The following is a 22,164-nucleotide window of genomic DNA, read 5'->3' as shown; positions in this document are numbered from 1 at the left end:
AAAATTCAAATAAAGCTAAGTGGTTCAGACAAACGCTTCAGACTATTTTAGAGGAAAAGACTCGACAGCAGGCTTCCTCAACCTCGGCCCTCCAGATGTTTTTGGCTTACAACTCCCATGATTCCTAGCTAGCAGGAGCAGTGGTCAGGGATGATGGGAATTGTAGTCTCAAAACATCTGGAGGGCCAAGGTTGAGGAAGCCTGTTTTACAGCATCCAATAACCTTCTCAATACACTATAAGAGTAATACAAAAGTACAAGCCATGACATTCCCAAATTCAACATTCAACACACGTTCACTAAAGGTGTACAATTTAGCTCATACATACATTATATATTTATTTGATGAATCTGTATTCTGCCTTTCCATCAAAGGATGCTCAAGATAGCTGTGTTTGTAGACAAAGCTGGCAATAGCAAAATTCTGTGATAATAATATGTAAGAATATTCAGCCATTGTGTGCGTCTGTATTTCAACTGGGGAGAAAGGAACACTGCCTTCCCAGAATTAGTTTGCACAAAATGGGAAAATAGAACTTTTTCACATATGCTAAGCAAAATGAACAGCACCTGCCAATGGGACTTCATGTACTCCTAGAAACTAGAATCAAAGTCATCTGAGTGTTTTGAACATCCTCAGAAAGAAAAAAGGTCCATCTGGGAGGGAGCAGAAAGCAACTGTTTTAAGGGCACTGTGTTGCACAGTGAGCACACAGTCAGGTTTGAAAGATTAGATTTCTATTAGTAAGTGGATATAAATCTTAAAAGTACATAGCTTTCTAAAGCATTTTCATCCTTTAAAAATGTGGAAGCGAATGGGGGGCCCACTAGGGGCGCCTTGAAAGATGGCTGCTAATAACATCTTGTCCGGCTTGCAAGAGGTAATTAGAGGCTGATATGGGGAGTACATCAGCCTCCCTTCGTCTTTTCAGGGAAGGAAAAGACGCTGCCTCACCTGCTGTTGCCATAAAGCACCCCCAAGTTCGGATGAAGGAGGGGGTGAGAGGCACTAGGTGGAAAGCCCTCGGGCAAGCTTGGAGCTCCCTGCCAGCTTCTTTCAGGAGCGAGCCTGGCTGCGATGTTTAAAAAGAAGAAAACAATTGGACCAATAAACACACATGCTTCAAGAGAAATCAGGAATGCTTTTATCTGCTAATAAATTTACCACTGAGTGAAGAAGATCGAGACGGAAGGACAAAGGACGAAAGGAACAGAGATAAAACCAGAGAACTGCCGACATTTTGGTATGTGGACGGTACGAGAGAGGGGGGGAAAAGACTTTTTTATTTTATTTTTATGTGAGTACCTGATAACCCTCCCCCTCAAAAGACTGTTCCTTTTAATCCACTTGTGGAGAAAACTCGGAGGTGACAGAAAAGGAAAATGAATAAATGACAAATATGAGAAGATGGGACTGGAAACATCATTGTAGTAAGGAAAGCCACACGAATTTGGATCTTTGGATTCCTGACGATCGAGGAGCATGGGTACCCCCCACAAAAAAAAAATTTAATTTGGAAAACATTTGGACTTTATGATGTGTATTGATATAATTTGGACTAACTGGTATGATATGTTAAAACCTTCTAAGTCCAAAATGTCTGTGTTTTCAAGAAGTAGCCATTCTTTCAACCAGCAAAAAGCTGCTGATTCATAGTAAAGTTTAAAGTCTGGCAGGGCAAATCCACCCCTTTCTTTTGCATCAGTTAATATCTTAAATTTTATTCTGGGCTTCTTGCCCTGCCAGACAAATCTAGAAATATCTCTCTGCCACTTCTTGAAACAGTCCATCTTGTCCACAATTTGCAATGTTTGAAACAAAAACAGCATTCTAGGCAATACATTCATTTTTATCACAGCAATACGACCCAACAGTGAAAGCTTCAAATTTGACCAGATTTCTAAATCTTTTTTCACTTCCGTCCAACATTTTTCATAATTATCTTTAAATAAGTTCCCATTTTTGGCTGTCATATTAATCCCCAGGTATTTCACTTTCTTAACCACAGTCAGGCCTGTCTCATTTCAATCAGTGTTAAATTTTTCTCTAAAACCTTAGTTTTTAACTTGTTCAGTTTAAATCCTGCCAGTTGACCAAATTCTTGAATTAGTTCTGAAACCCTTTTAGTACTAGATTCTGGCTCCTGTAACGTCAATACTAAGTCATCTGCAAATGCTCTCAGTTTGTACTGTTTGGCTCCAACCTGTATACCTTTAACCAACCAGTCCCTTCTAATCATATTCAGCAGAACCTCCAGGACCGATATAAAAAGCAATGGGGAGATTGGGCACCCCTGTCGTGTCCCTTTTTCTATCTTAAATTCTTCCGTCACCACATTATTTACAATTAATTTAGCCTTTTGTTCAGAGTATATTGCACCTATACCATTTTCAAAACCTTGGCCTACCCCCATCCCCTGTAGGTTCTTCTTCATGAAGCTCCAAGTGATGTTGTCAAAGGCTTTCTCCGCATCCACAAATATCAGAACTGCTTTAGTATTTATATTCACTTCTAGTTTTTCCAAAATATCAATTATATTTCTCAAATTATCAGACAAGTGTCTTCCTGGGAGATCTCTTCCATCAATACTTTTTTCAATCTCTTGGCCAAAATGTCTGCAAAAATTTTGTAATCCACATTAAGTAACGATATAGGGCGGTAGTTCTTAAGCTGAGTCTTTTCAGTCTCTGTTTTCGGTATAAGTGTAATGTACGCCTCTTTCCACGACTCTGGTGCCCTTTTGAGGGTGGGTAGATTTCAGCAGTATACGTGACATGCAAATACACACACACACACACACACACACACACACAATTCTAAACTTATTGGTAAGAATGAAATGTCAAAATAAAGTGGGTTTGTGATCTAGTCAACAAAAAAATGAAAAGAAATCTCTTCATCATGTTTTATTTTCTAATAGTTATAAGTTAATAGTTTTACAAAAAACCCATCTGGCTATAAAGCTGAGGTTACAAGTTCCCCTTTGAATTAAACTCAAAAGAATTGCAGAAGCCACTCTCTACAACTTTGACCCTGCTTTAAACCCAGTTACGTTATACAGCTTGCCAATTTAATTAAAGATACTAATTTCAAATTTGGTTTTAATTAGGCCAGACCACCTCCCCCAATACAGATCAAGTCAATCTTTAAGATTTTCAGAGAAGTCTTTTCATTATCGGCAGACTGCCATATGAAGAAAAGTCAGATGTAAGGCCTTTGAAATACCCTCCGAAATGCCTTCCCTCAGGTAATTCATGGGGTGAATCTTGACTCTTAATTTGTTATTTCTCTGTTCTGTGCGTTGCTCTGTTTTATATGATATATAGTTTTGCTTCATCTTGACTTTAGCTAGTCCAGGAAATTTTATGGACTGTTATGGTTGCACTTTTATTGCTTTTATGTAAACTGCACCTTAACTGCACCATTTCTGTTGCTATAGTAACCAAATGACTCAAAAGTTCTAAAAGATAGTTGCCAAACTATAGTCCATGAGCTTCATGCTGTTGGTCCTCTTTGTGACTGAGAAGAACTGTGGGAGCAACAGCTCCTCGGTCATTCTAAGGCTTTGCACTGCATGCTGTTGGAGGCAGAACCTGTTTTGCAACCCAACTCTTCTGTGGCTAGTGGAACAATTCACATTCCCCTTCTCTCACATTCACCCTTCCTTCTAAACTGATTTCATTTTCGAAGTGTGGAAGGTTACCGGATGAGAGCAGAGGAGAGGTAGCAATCATATTTTACCCAGTCCTCCAACTCTAGTTGCAGTAGCAACTGACATCAGTTCCGGTAGCCCTTTCCACCCGCTCCCTCTTCTGAGTATGTGCCTGTGCACCAAGGATGTGGCAGTCACAGAATATTAATCCGCCAAAGGCCTGGTTGAAGAGGAACGTTTTCGTCTGGTTCCTAAAAATATATAATGATGGTGCCAGATGAACATCGCTGGGGAGAGCATTCCACAAATGGGGAACCACTGGGAAAAAAAGCCCGTTTTCATGTTGCCTCCCTCCAGACCTCACATGGAAGCGGCACAAGAAGAAAGGCCTCAGATTATAATCGCCACAGAAAAGTAAGGCTTACTTTTGAATAAAAGTGCATGAGCTCAAGCTTCTAAGGCTGTAACCTTATGCATATCTACCACTGATCTCAGTGGGGCATGGGAACTGCTACAGGATGAGGTGTAGGGAGAAAGAGAGCCAAGTTGCAATTATGTTTAGAAGGGAAAAGTGGCAGGGGAAAATAATAACAAGTTTAAAGGGATTTTTGCAGATAACAGAAATTACATCTGGAGTGCTTTGAGTAGAAGTCTTTTCAGTCCTTTCCCACCCGCTTCACAGATGTCTTGCCTTTTGCAACCAATCCCACTACACACAAATTCCTCAATAAATTCCACCCATTTCTGTTCCATATGCACCCCTTGAATTAAATATTTGCATTGATTACAATTGTGTTCTATTGCTTCTTTCAATACTTGTATATTGTATAATTAAATTCCATGAAAACTGTATTACAACAAAATAGATAAATAAATAAGCAATTAAAAGACAATTAAAAATCATACAGCATCTGACACAATGCATTACAACTGTTGCAGCTGGTAGAAAAACCCATTGTGGCCTGCCAAGACCCTCAGCAAGTTTCCAAGTGGTTCACAGAAAAAAATGTTGGGAACCACTGTTCTAAACTCACAAAAGAGTCAGAGACAGAAAGGCAACATCTGTAAACCGATGAAGCATGAAAGAATAATAGCATCTAAGCATCTAGTAATTAATTTCCAAGAAATATTTTAAGTGATCACTATGAACAGGTGACCTCTGAACTAGAGCTGAAGGTTGGCCTTGTTTTACTCTTCACAGTGATATGCAGCTACTGATGTAATCAGGATCCACCTATGGATGTATGTCCAATGAGACACCAACAGGTTGATAAGTAAAATTCTGACCATGGAAAATGTAAAGAGCTCAGATAAGTGTCTTATTTCTATCAATTCTATAGAATTTTATAAAACAAAATGAAATTTTGTATTATACAGTGGTACCTCGGGTTACATACGCTTCAGGTTACAGACTCCGCTAACCCAGAAATAGTGCTTCAGGTTAGGAACTTTGCTTCAGGATGAGAACAGAAATCGTGCTCCGGCGGCGCGGCAGCAGCAGGAGGCCCCATTAGCTAAAGTGGTGCTTCAGGTTAAGAACAGTTTCAGGTTAAGAACGGACCTCCGGAACGAATTAAGTACTTAACCTGAGGTACCACTGTATAATGAAGTTTTACACTACAGTACAGCTAGTATTACAGGTAGTATTAGAGAACTCCCCCAATTCCTGGCTCTTTTGCACTGTTTAACAGCACTGTAAGTTATACCCACAGTTGTATTCAACAAAGTAATCCTGTTAGCATAATGACTTTCCGCCTATGCAACAGGATCTTCTTTTCTGTTCCTCCCCTCCCACCCCCAGCAACTGATCTAGAGGGTTAGCAGGGGCATGTCAGGATGTTTAGCATTGAAGGATGATTTTTACTCAGTTATGAAGTGGTAGATTCCCAGGCTACCACCAGGTGAACACCTGCATTTTCCTGGATTGCCTTGTTCTGTTTTGTTATTCGTGTTTTTCTTCTCCACTTTCTGAGATTGCATCAATGCAAGATTTAATTGGAATACATTGGTTTCTGGGAAATGGTGGAAAAGAGGAAGTACTCTCCCCACAACCCTGAAGAGTGCTACTTGCTCTCAAGTAAAATCAGGGTATTGAAAGAGATTACATAGGCTTTTCTCTTTTTAGAAACGGATCTAGAGATATCTCTTATTACTTCTGTGGGAAGTTAATATAACTAATAACATAAGTAGATTTTTTGATAGATGATTCTATGATGTACCACCTTACATTAATTTATCATTATTATTTTTAAATCAAGACATTACTAACAATTTTTATTTTATTAACCCTTCTATCCTATTAACCTCTTATATTTCAATAAACTAGTTGATAGAACTTTTTAATTTACTTGGGAACTATAAGTAATTAATTACATTTGCTATACCAAAGAAAGCAAACAGAAGGTTAACAACAACTAATGCAGCAGTGGAGAATTTCCAGCCTGCAGGCCTCAGGTCTTGCAGCCCCCTGCAGGCTAGTCCCACCCCACCCCCACCCCCAAAAACCCACCCATCTGTCAATCCGCTGACATCAATTGCATGGGCTGATATGTGGGAAGAAAGTTCCTTTCTGTGCTTGTTGCACATGTTCCCTACAGAGAACTGGCAAACACACTACAAGATTTAACCCCTGCTCATCAGCTCACAAAGGAGGTTGAATTCTGCTCAGTTAGGGTGACCCCACACACTTTGCAAATCTGGCCCACAGTGTGAGATGAAAAAAAGATCTGGCCCACCAGGCGAAAAAGATTCCACACCTCTGAATTAGCAGAACAGAATAGGGCATTTTTGTCTATGTTTTTTTAAAACGTATTCATGCTTTACACTATTTGAGAAGCTATTGTCTAATATGGATCAAAGGCTAGTAATACAAAATCAAAACCACCATATAGATAAATTAGAACAATGGTTTGTGAAAACCCCATTAAATGCCTTAAAAGGATGAGCAAGAAAGTCTTAAAACATTTTAAATGTTGTATTCGGGCTTAAACCATACAACCAGTTATCTGTGTTTTTCATTCATACAGCAGTTAAGTTGAAATACACTGTAAATGCTAGAAAACTGAAGCATCAGAGTCAGTATAGTATATTTTTGAAAATAAAGGTTGGGGTAACGAAATGACTTTTATAATACATACACACAGTTTACTTGACAGAAAGCTTTTGAGCAGATTTCTTATAATGGATGGCATGTGTAGAAAATGGAATGTTTAACACTACGTTTGTTTGTATGGGAACTGTTGTTACTTGTTGTACAATATATTTCAATTCATAATAAAACTGAAGGACACCAATGTATCTGTCATGTGAAATGAGCACATGCCATGAATTCGGAACCTTAACTTTTCACAGGTTCCACTGGTGTTTTTGAAAGCTTTCAAAATATGAATCCTTAAGAAAGGCATCAACAAAACTGCTCGCCACATTCAGCAAAGTGAGTGTGACTCTGCTGACTGGTGAGCACAATGAGAGAAGCAAGCCTCAGTCTCAGCAATGAAGTCGCAGAACTGAATAAAAACTAAACAACAACCACCTATTAATTACAAAACATGAAATGCTGGAGTTAGTTTGGCAGGTGCCCAAACAGCCTTGGTGATACAGGTCCAAACCACAAAGTCAGTCCCTGCCTAAAGGCACTTATGATCAATGCCCAGCAATGCATTCTCCCCACTTCATCTTTCCTTCAGAAAAGGCAGGTGTGCTTGGGACTGGACCCCTGTGCTTAATTTACAGACATAACCCCCCCAAAAAAACCCCTCATAGATACCGTATTTTTTGCTCTATAAGACTCACTTTTTCCCTCCTAAAAAGTAAGGGAAAATGTGTGTGCGTCTTATGGTCTGGTGCGTCTTATAGAGCGAAAAATACAGTAAATATCGCTAGGGCTTATTTCCCAGCTACTTACTTATTCTACTTCTTTGTGTGTGGATCAGTAACCACCACGAGAGAGTACTAATCCATTTCTCATTTCTTTGCTTATTTTCTATCCCTTCATACTACTATGAAACTTCAGCAATGTAGAGGTAGTGATCCTCAAAGGCTGCATTTTAAAATGTTTCACTAACTTTAAGCAAAAAGTCACAGTTTGGGAACTCCAAATCAACACAATTATGTGCAATTCAGGGTTTTTCCTCTGGGACTGATGGGGGCTATAATCCAAAACATCTGAAGGTTACTGTTGGGAAGGCTGCCCTACATTCCCTCAAAGCCACACACAAGACCAGGAAAATCTCCATAGTAGTATTCAAGGGGGTGTGAAGAACTGCAGCCAGCTACCAACTTCTGTGCAAGTATTTTGAGTACACAGGTTCCTGTGATTCCAATTGTACCTGTATACAGAACTAGCAAAAAACCAACCAAAATATTTCAGTTTCTGAGTGAAAAAAATGTCAAGACTGAAATAAAGCTAGAGACTCCTGTGCAAATATCCTAGTATAAGGTAAAATAAGGTAAATGACCCCTGGAAGGTTAAGTTCAGTCAAAGGCAACCATGGGGTGCAGTGCTCATCTCACTTCAGCCGAGGGAGCTGGTGTTTGCCTGCAGACAGCTTTCCAGGTCATGTGGCTAGCACGACTAAACAGCTTCTGGCGCAACGGGACATCGTGACGAGTGCCTGAGCGCATGGAAAACCATTTACCTTCCCGCCATAGCGGTACTTATTTATCTACTTGCACTGGTAGACTTTCGAACAGCTAGGTTCACAGAAGCTGGAATAGAGCAACTGGAGCCCACCCTGTTGTGCAAATTCGAACCGCCAACCTTCTGATCAGCAAGCCCAAGAGGCTCAGTTGTTTAGACCACAGCGTCACCCGCACAGCGCTGTATAAATCAGTTTCCCCACTTACTTAAGTATCAGAAGGAAAAAATTATTGCATTAACTTAGCAACATCATTGGTGCATGTACAAACTGTTTAATAATCTGAAGATTATTCTGAAGTGCTTCTACATTTAAGATGTCACACACACACACACACACACACACACACACACAACCTAAATATTAAAGTTACTAAAAGCAGATTTGCCTGCAGCAAGCAAGTTTGTAGGAATGAATGTTGTTTGATGTCAGAATACCAGTATTAAACAGTCTAGTTACTGACTTCAGCTGAAAACATGAGGTCTCACTAGATGGCATCATTTGTCTCCATTTCCTAAGATTGCAATTACTATATTGATTTAAGCACTATTTGTACTACTGAAGCAGGTTCTAAAACACAGCCATAATATACTAAAACCAGTTGCTGTCCATTACCCCTTCCCAACTATTAAAGGAGTACTGTGATGACATGGAATGTTTGCAAACATCCGGAAGCTTAGGAAAAACTTGCCAGGAGAGAAGTATTCATGAACAGTGCAGTTTCCATATGGAAAGATATAGTTACACTTAAAGAAAGATTTCACACTAGGCCTACAGACCAGAGACATGCTTGCTGTTGGCAGTAGAGGCAAAGACAGGTGTGCAGAGCAGGTAGTTTTAAGGCTGGAAACCAGTGTGATGAACACTGGAACTACAGCAAGGAGGTTCAGTGGGCAGTGAGCTTCAAGACAGAAGGCCTGAAGTTCAGGTTAGTCATTTGACCATTACATAACTATCCAATAATGGTCAAGAATTTAAAGCACCACTTTAGAACCGCAAGACACGCTATGAGCCCAGGTTAGCTGTGAAATTAACTATTTGTAGCTATCAGTGATACACAGACAAGGAGTTTTGTTTAAAATGAAATAAACACATCACATTTCTTACTCTAACGGCCTCAGAGCAAATTTAAAGGTAAAGGGACCCCTGACCATTAGGTCCAGTCGTGGCCAACTCTGGGGTTGTGGCGCTCATCTCGCTTTATTGGCCGAGGGAGCCGGCGTACAGTTTCCAGATCATGTGGCCAGCATGACTAAGACGCTTCTGGCGAACCAGAGAAGCGCACGGAAACGCCTTTTACCTTCCTGCCAGAGCGGTACCTATTTAACTACTTGCACTTTGACGTGCTTTCGAACTGCTAGGTTGGCAGGAGCTGGGTCCGAGCAACGGGAGCTCACCCCATCACGGAGATTCGAACCGCCGACCTTCTGATCGGTAAGTCCTAGGCTCTGTGGTTTAACCCACAGCGCCACCCACAAACTTAACAGCCATAAAAAAAGATGTTAGCTTTTAAACATGTTTATCGACCTAGTACAGTGGTACCTCTGGTTGCAGACGGGATCCGTTCCAGAGTTCCAGTCAGATCCCGAGGTTTCCACAACTGGAGGGACTGCTTCTGCGCATGCACGCATGGCGAAACACTTTCGGGTTTGCCGCTTTCGCAACCCAAAGTTTACATTACCAAGGGTAATTACATTACCAAGGGTAATGTAAGCCAAGGTGCTACTGTACAGGGAAGGGATCACCTACACCTAAGAAATGCATGTAACACAAGACTCCTCTTGAATTGGTTTTACACCTATCTTTTCCATCACATTATGCCACTACAAGGTGCAGATCTCCAGCTAGAAATATCATTTTGCTTTATGACACAACTTATTAAAAACACTCTAACACAATAGGCAATATTTGACCAATTTACAAAGCTACCCATCTATTGTAGCATTGAGGAGACTAGGAATGAAAGGGGCAGAGGAAACTAGTGATACACTGGGCATAGCAATAGGGGGTGGGAGTGCTTTGTGCTATAAAGAGGAAGGGGATTGCTTGCTTTTAAAAGGGAAGCAGCCTTCAATTAAAATACTTGTATCCTACCCAAAGTTTATAAAGATAACCAGCCTCTCAAACACAGAAACTTTCCATAATGCTTTAATTTATCCATTCAACATGAAAGGTAGTTTTCCTTTCTCCAAACCACTTCTAAACTACAGCTTTTTGAGTCAAAAAGAACCCAAATTATTTAAATGTTTGTACTGACAAGAGGAAAACTTTTACCCCTAAGGTACAGCCATCCAGTTTAAACCAAAATTAAATTTCTCTTCTGCTTCAACAGGGTGTATAGTCAAAGAACCCTTTTCAAGTACCTACTACTACTGATGAGCTTTGAGCTGTGGCTGCAAATACAGACACTTTTCTAGTTCCCTTTCTTACAGAAGCCACATCCTGTACCCCAAAAAGTTGCTATTCAACCAAGATTCAAACAAAGTGCATAAGGATTCGACCAGAGGTTTTAAATCACTCACAGGTGTGCTACGATAATACACTGGAGCAGGATTTGATACCTACCCAGGTATTCTACGCTCTTTCTTCAGACTACACTAGTCTGATTTTAGAAAAGCCATTTTAAAGACTGAAAGAGATTAAGGGCAAGCAACACATGCATGTACATTATTATTACTGCAACATCAAGCAATGCATGCTGAAGTGTTCCTTTATCACCTCAAACACTATTTTTCAATAAAAGTAATTCAACAGAAGTAATTCACACACTAAGCTGCAAGTCAGAGACAAAACAGTTATGAAAGGATTCGCAGGTGTTAAGTGGCCCTGATGTCAGAGACAAACATATCACCTCAAATCAGTATAAATTGTACTACAACTTAGATAGTTGTTCAATTAAATTTTAAAAGTACCTCCAATTAATCAGTCAGCAGATTTTAAATAAGTAACAAACATAAGTAACAAATAAGTAACATAAACAGCATTCTTAAACAAACAAAAATTAGAATTGCAAGGAAAGTAACAGTGCCATCTTTATTCTATTTAAACATGTTGTATACAACTTAACTACAATCATCTATAAATACTGTACAAGAAATACAATACAGAGGCATTCCTTTCTATACATGAAAACATTGAGATAAAAATGATAACTGATACAGGTATGTATATAGAAATTCTGACTATTAAGTGGATTAAGCCAAAGACCCATCTGGTCCAGCAACCTGTTCTCACAGTGGCCAACCAGATGCCTATGGGAAATCCACAAGCAGAACCCAAGTGCAATACTACTTTCCCCCAACTGTGTTCCCAGCAACTGGTATGCAGAGGTATATTGTCTCTGACCCTGGAGTGGTAAGCTTTAAACTGGCATGTGGAAAACTGAGTATTTTAAATGTACACATGGCCAAATGTCTGACTCGGCTTTCTCAAATGTATAGTATACGGCAGTTAACCCAATGAAAGCAATCATAGTTGGTCATGAATTTGTCAACAGATGAAGTATGAATTATTTCGCTAACAAGGAAAAACCAATTGTTTTTAATAATGTATTTCTGGTACCACTTAATAGTGCCGATAGCAGGTGTGTGTACTATTGACCAAACTGCCAATTCAGACTTTATGGTCATTGAAGCACCTTTCAGGTAGCAGTCAACATAAAACCAACCTTAGCACCAAGCCTGATTACAAAATCCAGCACAAAAAACTTCAACCATCTACAATTTAAGATGTGCAAGCATATATAGCCAACAGAATTCATCTGTCTTCAAAATACTTTGAATAAAATAGCATTTTCCTTAGGGAAAGCATTCAACTATGATTTAATTGAGTGTTTCCCAAACTTGGGTCTTCAGCTGTTTTTGGACTACAACTTCCATCACCCCTAGATAGCAAGACCAGCGGTCAAGAATGATGGGAATTGTAGTCCAAAAACAACTGGCGAGCCAAGTTTGGGAAACACTGGTTTAACGTGATATGCTAACCAAGCCACTGACAAGTATTCTAACATGGAGGTGCTAAAGCTGAAAAGGTGCTTATTTTAACCTTATTAAAGAAAAATAGAAAATGTAAGGGATTAGGTGGCAAGATCAAAGGTTCAACTCACTCCTTTAACAAAGATCACCTCTGCCTTCACCACCCATGAACTGCAGAAACATAGTGGAAAGCAGGAGTGTTTGTGGTGAGCTTTTGCAAAAAGCAGTAAAAAACTGCATATGCCTTCTGTAGGAGTTTAGCATGATGGCCACATAAAATGCCTCTCCCTTTCAACAAGCCTCTGCTGATGTCAAATGTTTGACAGGCACCAGGACAACCACAAATAGTGGCTGGCTATCATGCAAAATAAAAGTTCTGTGGATGTCTGCAGAAAGATACAGTGGTACCTCATCTAGCATCTGCCTCGTCAAGTGCCCGTTCCATTGAACGTCCGCGGCATACCCAGAAGTACCGGAACGGGTTACTTCCGGGTTTGCCACTTGAGCATGTGCAGAAGTGCTAAATCGCACTTCGTGCATGGCAGGAGCGCAATTCACTCCATGTGTGTGTGCTTTGTCCAGCATCCTTTTTGGCCAGCGACCAGGGCTCCAGAACAGATCCCGGTCGCAAAATGGGGTACTACTGTACTTTCTTCAGATTGAAGGGATCTGTCATCAGTCTCTGGATCTTTGGAATCTTTTGAAAGGAAAATGCAACATACTGACAAAATATGCTTTGTTCCATGATACTTTCCAGTAGAAAAAAGAGCATTAGACAGAAACTCGCCAAAGGCTACCTGAAAATCATGGTTGAACAGTCAGTTGACACACTGAAGCAGGAAATAACTCGGTATGACTTGGGAGGGCCTCAAAGACTAGAGAAAATGGAAAAGGGCAGGTTCAATAGTTATTAACTGGACACAAATGGATAGTTGGGTTATCAGAGAAGACTTTAAGTATAACATTTTTGTGATGTCTCAAAACAACTACACATCAAGATTGTCAGATCTGAGAAAAAAGGTTTTAATATTCTTATCTGACACATTAATTAAGACCCACAGGTCCCAAGCAAGATCTACTCTCCAAGCCTTTCCTCTTTCTCAGGAAGGGTGTGGGGACACGTTTCAGTGGCAAAACCTGCCTAACGTACATCATGCAAACCAACTAAGTCCCACTCCTTGGATATGTACAGCCCCGGACTGCCAGGGAGATTCTAAAACTCATTGTTTGCAGTCTTATTTGTGAGCCAGGCTTCAGTGTCATATCGACACACTTCAGTTATGTTTTGTGTTTCTCCAACTCAGAGTTTTCAGTAGAGTTGGCATCAGTTTTTCCATTGTGTTTCAACGAATCAATTTAACTATGTGCTCTACCTGTTATATGAAGATCTCACCATGTGAACTGCTGGAAGTCTAATCTGCCATTCTGGGAAAGTAGGGTTTCTAGCTCTTCAACTGCTCAGTCTAGCTGTGCCTTTAAAGGCAGATATTATTAGGTGCCATTGTTTATTTGCATGCTGTAAAGATATTCAGCCTAGTGCACTAGATTCTGCAGAAGCTGCTGTTCAAGGCTGAAAAACAGGCCAGCATGGGTTGTCTGGTCAGTTGGCAACCCTAGAAAAGATAGATTTAAATATGTGAGTGAAGAAACCAATGGAAGTATGGAGATATAAACAACGATGTAGATGTACAAGAAAGAAAAATGGGTAGCAAGCTCTCAGAGTAGCACATTAAGGAGTGAACAAAAAAAAAGAGTAAATGTTAAAAGATGCAAGTGCAGATAGACTTTGCGGTAGAAAAAGAGAAAAACAGAAAGGGTGTGCAGAAAAACCTGCTGGTATGGAAACATGAGAGTGCCACAGAGTGCAAAGAAAAAAGAAGGATTAGAGGTAGAGGCACAGAGACCCCAGGTGGAAAGGAAATATAAGGAGATGGCAACAGACTGTTGAGAAAAGTGTGCATGCTCCAATGTGGGAGAGAGAAATATAGGGAGAGAATGTTTTAATAGGTAAGAGTACAGATAGAATGTGTTATGTGCAAAGGACTGGCAGACTGAATTGTATTCAGACACAGACTGTTCTGAAATTAAAATAGCTGTGCAGCCCTCTTTTAACAAAAATGAAAATAGCCCTCAGTGCTTTGGGTTGTCTCTTCCTACTCTGAAGCATCAGGTGTATCACAAATGGAGATGGGGGTCTGATCTATGACTCAAAAGGTTTCCTGGGGACAGATGTATGACGTGAGTTTCCCTGGACAGTTGGTATATTACACCACATGGACATGGTAACGTATATGAACAGCTACTTGCTTGAATACTTGACCACAAGTTTGGAGACAGGAATTTATGCCTAGCATGAAAGCACCTAGTGCAGCCATGCAATTCCCCACTCACCTGCTTGCTGAAAACTGCACACTGCTCCATCACTGTGAAGAACTACTCCTGGCACTTTAAATCCTGGAGTACAAGAGAGTATATGTGCAGCCAGCAACAAAATATGTTTTCTATACTTAGAAATGAAGCAAAGGTATGGGCAGCAGCTCTACAGAAGAAGTGGGGCAACATGAGGTACAAGTAAAAAGAAAAGGGAAAGGCAGCTGAGAGAAAGAATCCTGTTAAGTGAAGGAGGGAGTTGCTAAGTGTTGCTTCAAAACTTAAAAGGCAGAGTTAGCAACTCCGAAGGTATTTGCATTTTTATTGCAAGGCCTGTCAACTTCTGCTTTTCAATTTTATGGTATATTTGAGATTATATTTACAACATCAGGAACAAACAGGCAAGACGTTAGCATAACTAGGTACCAAATGAATGAGATCCACAAATGTGTATCTGTATACCCATTTAAATTTAGTTCAGAAAGGCTTCCATAAGAGTGCAGAGCACATAACATGAGAGGTTATTATGTACATTGGGGAAAACTATCTAGGTCCCAACCATGTTTAAAGAGTTATAGGCCCATGACCGGTACCTTAAGTTGCCTTATACTCTAAAAGTACCCCAAACCTATGCTTCTACTTGATTAAACGTTGGATCCATTCTTCTGGACTACAAGATCTGCCAACTATTATTACCATGATCCAGCATCCAGTACCTTGCCAGCATCCAAAATGGCTGACTGAGACAGACAGACAGATACACACACACCATTTTAATATGAAGTTCAGATTAGATATAAGGTATTCATTAGCTTGGATAAATGGAAGTTACATGAAATATAAGAGCTACAGCTTTTCTACTTATAATATGTAGCATGATGGTGGTCTTTGGTGCTAGATAAGCTGCCTCCTCCCTAGATAGAAACTACACAACAGTGCAACCCTATGCATGCTCACTCAGAAGTAATTCCTAATGTAATTCAACAGCACTTACTGCAAGGTACCATACATAGAATTACGACCCAATTTGCAAGATCCAAACATACATGGATAGCAAGTACTTTCTACTACCATCACCAGTTGTATAAGGTGTGTATGCCCATAAACTCCAGTGTTCAAGGTAAAATGAAACCATTTTTCTTAGCATACAAAATATGTACATTTTACGGAAAATTCTCCATTACAACCTGCAAAGCACACACATACATATATGTGTGTGTGTGTGTTTATATATATAGGTTTATTATGCAAAGGATAAGGGACAGCATGCCTTATCAACAAGCAAATTAAACCATTAAACAAGTATTTTCATAAGTACAGGGTTAATCTTTTGTACTACGCACCTAAAATATATAGTCCAATCACTACCAACTATCCAAGAAGAAACACCGTCTCTTGCCTTTATTAGAAACTGGATCCCGAGGCAGTTGGACAATAACCTACCAACATGTGTGCCCAATAATAAAGTGTTTAAATCTTCATGAGAGTCACTTTTGCTGGTTTTTAGAATCTTACAAGATTTACCACCTGCTATCTTCACACCAAGACTAACTGTATCATGAGTAAAGTATTTCAAAAGAAATATTGCTGAACACAACAGATAAATCTAGAAGTTTTTCCTTCAAAAAATAGAATTTAAATTCATTGTGAACAGATCTGTTTTTAATCTCATGTCAAAAACCATTCGGAATGAGCCACAGTACTCAAGTTGTCACCTGTGAAACATTTATAAATGAGGTTGCTACAACCATTTCAGAAAAGATCACCTAAAATAATCTGTATTTACAAACCCAACAACCAATGACTGCTTGCTATTACTTAATTTCACAATACAAAAGGATGGGATTTCAGCGTATTCAGTTGCAGTTATAGTCTGTGGAACACAGCCATTAAGTAGAGGCAAAATGCAAAGGCATCTGCTTCCCTCTGGCTTGATTTTAATAGAAATACAACTTGCAAGATAACATACATTTTAGTACAAATATTCACTATTATCGTTATTGTGTATTTGCAATACCAGTGGTACTGCCCAGAAATAACTATAGAGATGATAAGTATAGATATCATGTAGCCTGTGTGTCATCTTTGAAACACACCATGCACCTTGCTAATTCTGAGTTTTAAACTTTGACAGATGAAAGATAGTGAGTTCATGCTAACCAGAAACAGTCATGGGGTTTCATATTGGAAATATGTTGTAGAAACTTAGGAAGCTGCATTATGCCAAGTTAGATTACTGGTTCATCAAGCCCAGTCTCCTTTAGACAACTGAGGGACCCCAATACTCAATGTTATAAACTCAATAAGCTTATTAAGAAAAAGTAGTACTATAATATTAGAAGGGGCACTGCTAATCAATAATATGAAATGCTCCCCTTGTCATAATCTGAGCATCAACACACATAGCTATGCTCCTCTTTCTCCATAAAGACAGCCATCTAGGTGATAGATTTGCTACCACTGCATCAAACCACACAAGAAACTGTTTTACAAATAGATCAACACCTAATTCAGAAACAGTTTGATCCATCTTTTATTTCAACTCATTTTTCTATTTGCATCCACTATGCCATAAATACTGTCACTTCCGATCTGATGATCATGTAGACTTCTACAATTGGAACTGAAGTTCTAAAATGTTAAGGACCATAAGGTACTGAAAGGTACTTATTTCATGTGTGATTATTTCTTCATACTAAACCTGCATTAATATAAGAAAAATACTAAATATTAGTATTTAAGATCAACTGCCGATGGGGGTGTGTGTTTTGACCAGGAGACAAAAGACCAAGAGACTACATCGGGTATGGACATTAAGTGTGTATTTCTAGTATTCCTATGGTATCTCTTGTAAATTCTACATAGTGATGCTAAACCCTTACACTGTGCCTTTTGACACCCTTGGCTTTGTTCTCATTGCCACAGGATCTGCATTTGGTTGTATAAATATACTATGTGAGTGTCATATCTATCCCCAGTTTCTCTGGCTGCCTTCCGCAATGTGTTGGCCTATGAATTTCATCCAACAGTAACTCTCATCAGCCTCAGTCAGCATAGCCAATGGCCAGAGATGATGGGGATTGTAGTCCAGCAGTATCTGAAGGGAACCACACTGAGGAAGATTGCTTTATGGCATAGTAATATTTTACATTTCTGTTTCTTTTGGAAATTGCTAAAGAATTATTAACCTCACATACTTCATATATCTTTGGCAGGGGGTAGGCTGAGACTACAATAATAGAGGCATGTTTTAAGGGCAACAAGTGAATTAATGGCAGAGATAAATTTTCAACCAGGGACTTGCAGGCTCCCAGTCTCAGCCACCAACTCTTAAATGGATGAGCAACCTAAGCTTGATTTACAGTGATAAAAGGCAAGGCATACTACTCTGTGAATCAGCAAATACTTTGAGTTCCTATACTTGCATTTGTAGAATGCGAGCAAAGCAGTTCAGTTATCTTAAACATCTCAAAGGGGTGGGGGTGGGGGATAAGTATAGCACAAGGAAAAATGGCATTATTCAAGACTCTTACAACAGAATTTAATCAAATCCGCAGACCAAGAAGAGATAGGTACTTCAACCAGGAACCTCCTACCTTGTTTTAATGAAACTGGATCTTTGCCAGCATAGTCTTCTACATTAGGAGTGGTTACAGTAGGTACAAATTGGCAACAACAAGGTCAGATACTCCAAACGTTTATCAGTTAGTTTCCAGGTAAGTTGCTCACAAAAGTTTTTCCTCCAACTATATCCAACTTTTTACATCCAGGAAGTATACGTGCCAGCTGTCTGGAAGATGAATGTGAAGATATTCCTGGTCACCCATCTAAGTTCCCTTTGGGCGGGTAGTAGTATGGCAAACAGGCAGCGCTTTCTTCCTATGAAGTACACGCAGCAATCTTCCCCCTCAATCCCACACCTCATCCCACTACTGGCACCGTGAAGGCATCTTCATGAACTCACGTGGTGGTCACATCCAAAGCTTAGGCATACCACTTGGCGGAGATGACAGGGTCATGAAAACTTTCGATGAAATGGGATAAATCCTAACGCCACCTTCCTCACATACAGACGCTTGCCCCGGGGAGGCTGCTTTGGTCAGCCTCGCCGGCCCACGCGGCATTCGAGGGCGCTTCCAAAATGTTCATAAGCGACACATGCAACTAAGCCATTAGTAAATCACTTTAACGTCGTGATAAACCACACAGAGGGGCTCGTGCAAGAGAGGGGGAGAGAGAGAAGCCTGACATTCCGCTCTATTCCCAACCACAACCCCTGACTTGAAAGCAAGGAGTCAGGCTTAGCAGGTAGGAGCAGGAGGACCCTCGGCCGCCAGCCTCCGGCTCCCGACTCCCTTCCCCAAGAGGAGAGGCTGGCTGGGCGGCTGGGCGCCCCGCAGGGCGGGTAAATAGAAGCTCAAGGCTGCCGAGGATGATAATGCCGTGCAGTGGCGGCGGCGTAATCCCGGCTACTTAGCCCGGCAGAGCAAACCGGAGACCAAGAAGCACCTTCACCTAACGGGCGCCCGGCGGCCCATTCTAAAGAGCAGCCGCCGCCGCGCGTCGGCGGACGGGGAGATGAACGCTGACCAACCGGAGGGGCATGAGGGGAGAGCTCCCTCGCTTTCCCTCGCCCAGCTGCCGGCCCAGCGAGAAGGTGGCGGGCGGGCGGCCGTAGGCGCTGCTCCCGGGCTGCCCTCAAGGTCATGCCGCGCCTGGCTTCGAGGCGGCCGGCGTGGGCTCCCCGTGGGAAGGAGGGGCGCGGGCAGGGCCCAGGTCTCCTGCCCCTCACCCCCACCCCGCGGCCGCCTCCTTCCGGCAGGCTAATCCCCCAGCCCGCCTGGCCTGCGCTGCTCCGCGGCGCCTCGCCACCTGCGCCTCCGGAGGTGCCCCGTCCGACGCCCTCGCCGCGTCCTCTCTTCGGGCTGCCCGGCCGCACGCTGCCCACCCTTCCGCCTCTTACCTCAGGGTCCGCCGCCGCCGCCGCCAAGCCCCACACGCGGCCAGCGCCGCCGCCGCCGCCGCCTCCACCTCCAGTGCCTGCCTGCTGCACAGGATCCCCCCACCCCGCCCCAGAGCGCGCGAGCCCCAGCCAAGCCCGCCTGAGACCGGGAGGGGACGGAGGGACAGAGGGAGGGAGGGAGAGAGGAGGTGGCGGCAGCAGCAGCAGCCGGAGCGAGGGAGGGAAGGAAGGAGGGAGGGGGAGGAGGAGGAGGAGGAGGGAGCCGGGCGCCCTGCCCCGCCCTCCGCGGTAGCTCCCCAGCAGCAGCGCCTCGCCCTCGCTAGTCAGCGGCAGGCAGGCGTGCGGGCAGCGCTCGGCTCCCTTCGCCGAGCCATATGCCGCGCGGGAGGGAGCCGCTGCCTTCGCCGCCTCCCAGCCACAGGCGGCCCGGCTCGCTCTCCCTCTCCGCTGCCCGCACGCTCGCTCGCTCTCCACCGCGAGGGTCGGCCACTTACTAGTCCGTTCGCCCGCTTCTCCTCAGGCGAGCCCTCCTCCCCAAAGCGACGGTAGCCACCAGGTTCCGAACCGGACCGACCCCCCCTCACTCACACACTCACTCACACTCTCTCCCCGGTCCCCGTCACGTGACAGGGTCTCGCTTGGGTTGGAGGAAGAGGCGGGGGTCTGAAGGCGCGGCGCCTTCACTGGTGAGGGGGGGCAAGCGGGGGAGAGAAAGGGCGGAGCCTCCGATTGGCACTGGCGCCTGAAGGGGCGGTGCGTGCCGCTTTCTCCGCCTCCCCGACCTCCCGCTATTGGTCGGAGTTGCCTGACGTGCTTGTTTCCATGACGTATGTGGGTCGGGCTGAGGCGTTTGATGAGGCCCGGCGGGCTCCGGGTCGTTGACTTTGCCACGAGCGTCTCCCTGGGGAGGGGGGGGGGAAGCTAAGGCGCTTTTGCCCCTCCTCTTCCACCTCACTTGCACGTCCCCGCCTCCCCCCCCCGCTCCATTGGGCCACCCCACCCCACAAACTGCGGGCAGGGGGGTCGTCTGGCGCCCGCGCGGGTCGCTCTGGCCGTTGACTCACTTCAGGCTGGGAAAGGCGAGGGACGTGTGGAGGAGGATTGGGGCGGGGGGAGCGGGGGGAGGGGGCGGTTAGAAGACCCAACTGCCAAAGGAGGCGGAGGTCACCGTTTGTCAGCTCGCTAGCGCGAAACATGCGCCCTCGAGGAGACCGCAGAGAAAACCCCGAGCGGCGGCCGTTCGCCCTTCCGAGTGGCATCTGCGATTGAAATGACAGCACGAGAGACGGGACTTCGACGTGCCTGAGCGATGGGCCGTCTTAGGGAGGAGCGGGAGGTGGGCCTGAAGGGGTTAGAAGGCAGTGCACCCAAGCCAATGCACACGACGTTCCCTCAGAGGGCCGGCATTTACAGACAGAGACCACGGAGGAGGGAGAGTCGACCGATTTCCGTCACTGACACTTGATGATGATGATGATCGGGGGAGGGGGCGCTGGGAGAGACCGGATCTCTCGCTCTGCCGCCTGTCATGTCCTCCCTGTCAGAACAAAGATGACGACGCGTGCTGCTGCTTCGTGTTTAGTCACTTCCTCGCCTTGCCAGAGCAGTTGCTTTTGAGGAGCCTCGCGGCAGCGTGTGCGTGAGAGGAAGGGGGTGAGGGACAAAGTGAAGAGCTGCCGTTTATATTAGAGATCATATGTATAAAAGCGCGGTGGTGCTCAGCCTTTAAATCCGTTTTATTCTCCATCGACGTCGCTAGCCCAGTCCTAAACTGTTTGGTCCTGGGGGTGCATTATAGCTGGGTGGCTTCCATGTTCTCTGTGGGTCAGCTGCACACACGGAGTTCAAATGAAAGTTGAGGTAACAGGGAAATGATGTTCACGTTTGGCGGAGAATCCTGCCTGTCTTTCGCCAGACATCATACAAAAACACTGTGCCCAGTTTGTTTGACGGTCCATGCCTGTGTTATGTATAGACCTGCACCAGGACTATGTCTGGAAGTAGGAGGAACAGTGATCCACTATGGTTCCAATGTGATACAAATGTCAAAAATTACAGGAAACACACATCCTGGTACAGTCATAGCATCAATGATGACAGTATTATGGAACCACGAGGCTTCCTAATTCTATTCATCATAAGTGGTACCTTGGGTTACAGACGCTTCAGGTTACAGACACTTCAAGTTACAGACTCCGCTAACCCAGAAATAGTACCTCGGGTTAAGAACTTTGCTTCAGGATGAGAAAGAAATTGTGCTCGCGCGGCGGCGGCGGGAGGCCCCATTAGCTAAAGTGGTGCTTCAGGTTAAGAACAGTTTCAGGTTAAGAGCAGACCTCCGGAACGAATTAAGTACTTAACCCAAGGTACCACTGTATTGGCGCCTTACTGAACACAGCTTCCGCCTAAATCAGAGCTCCTGATTTAAGGTACACTTAAGCTGTTATTTCCACCTTCTGCTCATTGGCACTGTATTCCTGAAGAGGGGCAGATACTGCCTTCAACATGTTCAGTTCTCACACACCGGCTTTCACAGGGTTTCCCTATTACACATCCTCTCATTTTGC

The 22,164-nt window shown here is 43.2% G+C and overlaps 1 protein-coding gene across 11 annotated transcripts in view; it reads right to left on the bottom strand.

The window, feature by feature from the left end:
• Positions 1-20,276, bottom strand: part of ATP2B1 (ATPase plasma membrane Ca2+ transporting 1) — a 70,234-nt gene extending 49,958 nt beyond the window's left edge. For 4 of the 11 annotated variants that reach the window (XM_080971461.1, XM_080971471.1, XM_080971463.1 and 1 more), the window contains exon 1: positions 20,092-20,242. The gene's annotated coding sequence lies outside the window, so the exon portion shown is untranslated. Of the gene's footprint in view, positions 1-18,230; positions 18,425-19,597; positions 19,779-20,091 lie in introns of those variants that run through there. The other 7 variants (XM_080971464.1, XM_080971465.1, XM_080971469.1 and 4 more) reach the window with 6 other exon arrangements.
• Between the last annotated feature and the right edge of the window lie 1,888 nt (positions 20,277-22,164).

This window comes from Podarcis pityusensis (assembly GCF_964106645.2).
Source record: "Podarcis pityusensis genome assembly, chromosome: 10".
NCBI classification, from domain to species: domain Eukaryota; kingdom Metazoa; phylum Chordata; class Lepidosauria; order Squamata; family Lacertidae; genus Podarcis; species Podarcis pityusensis.
This window is presented reverse-complemented; position numbering and strand designations above follow the sequence as displayed.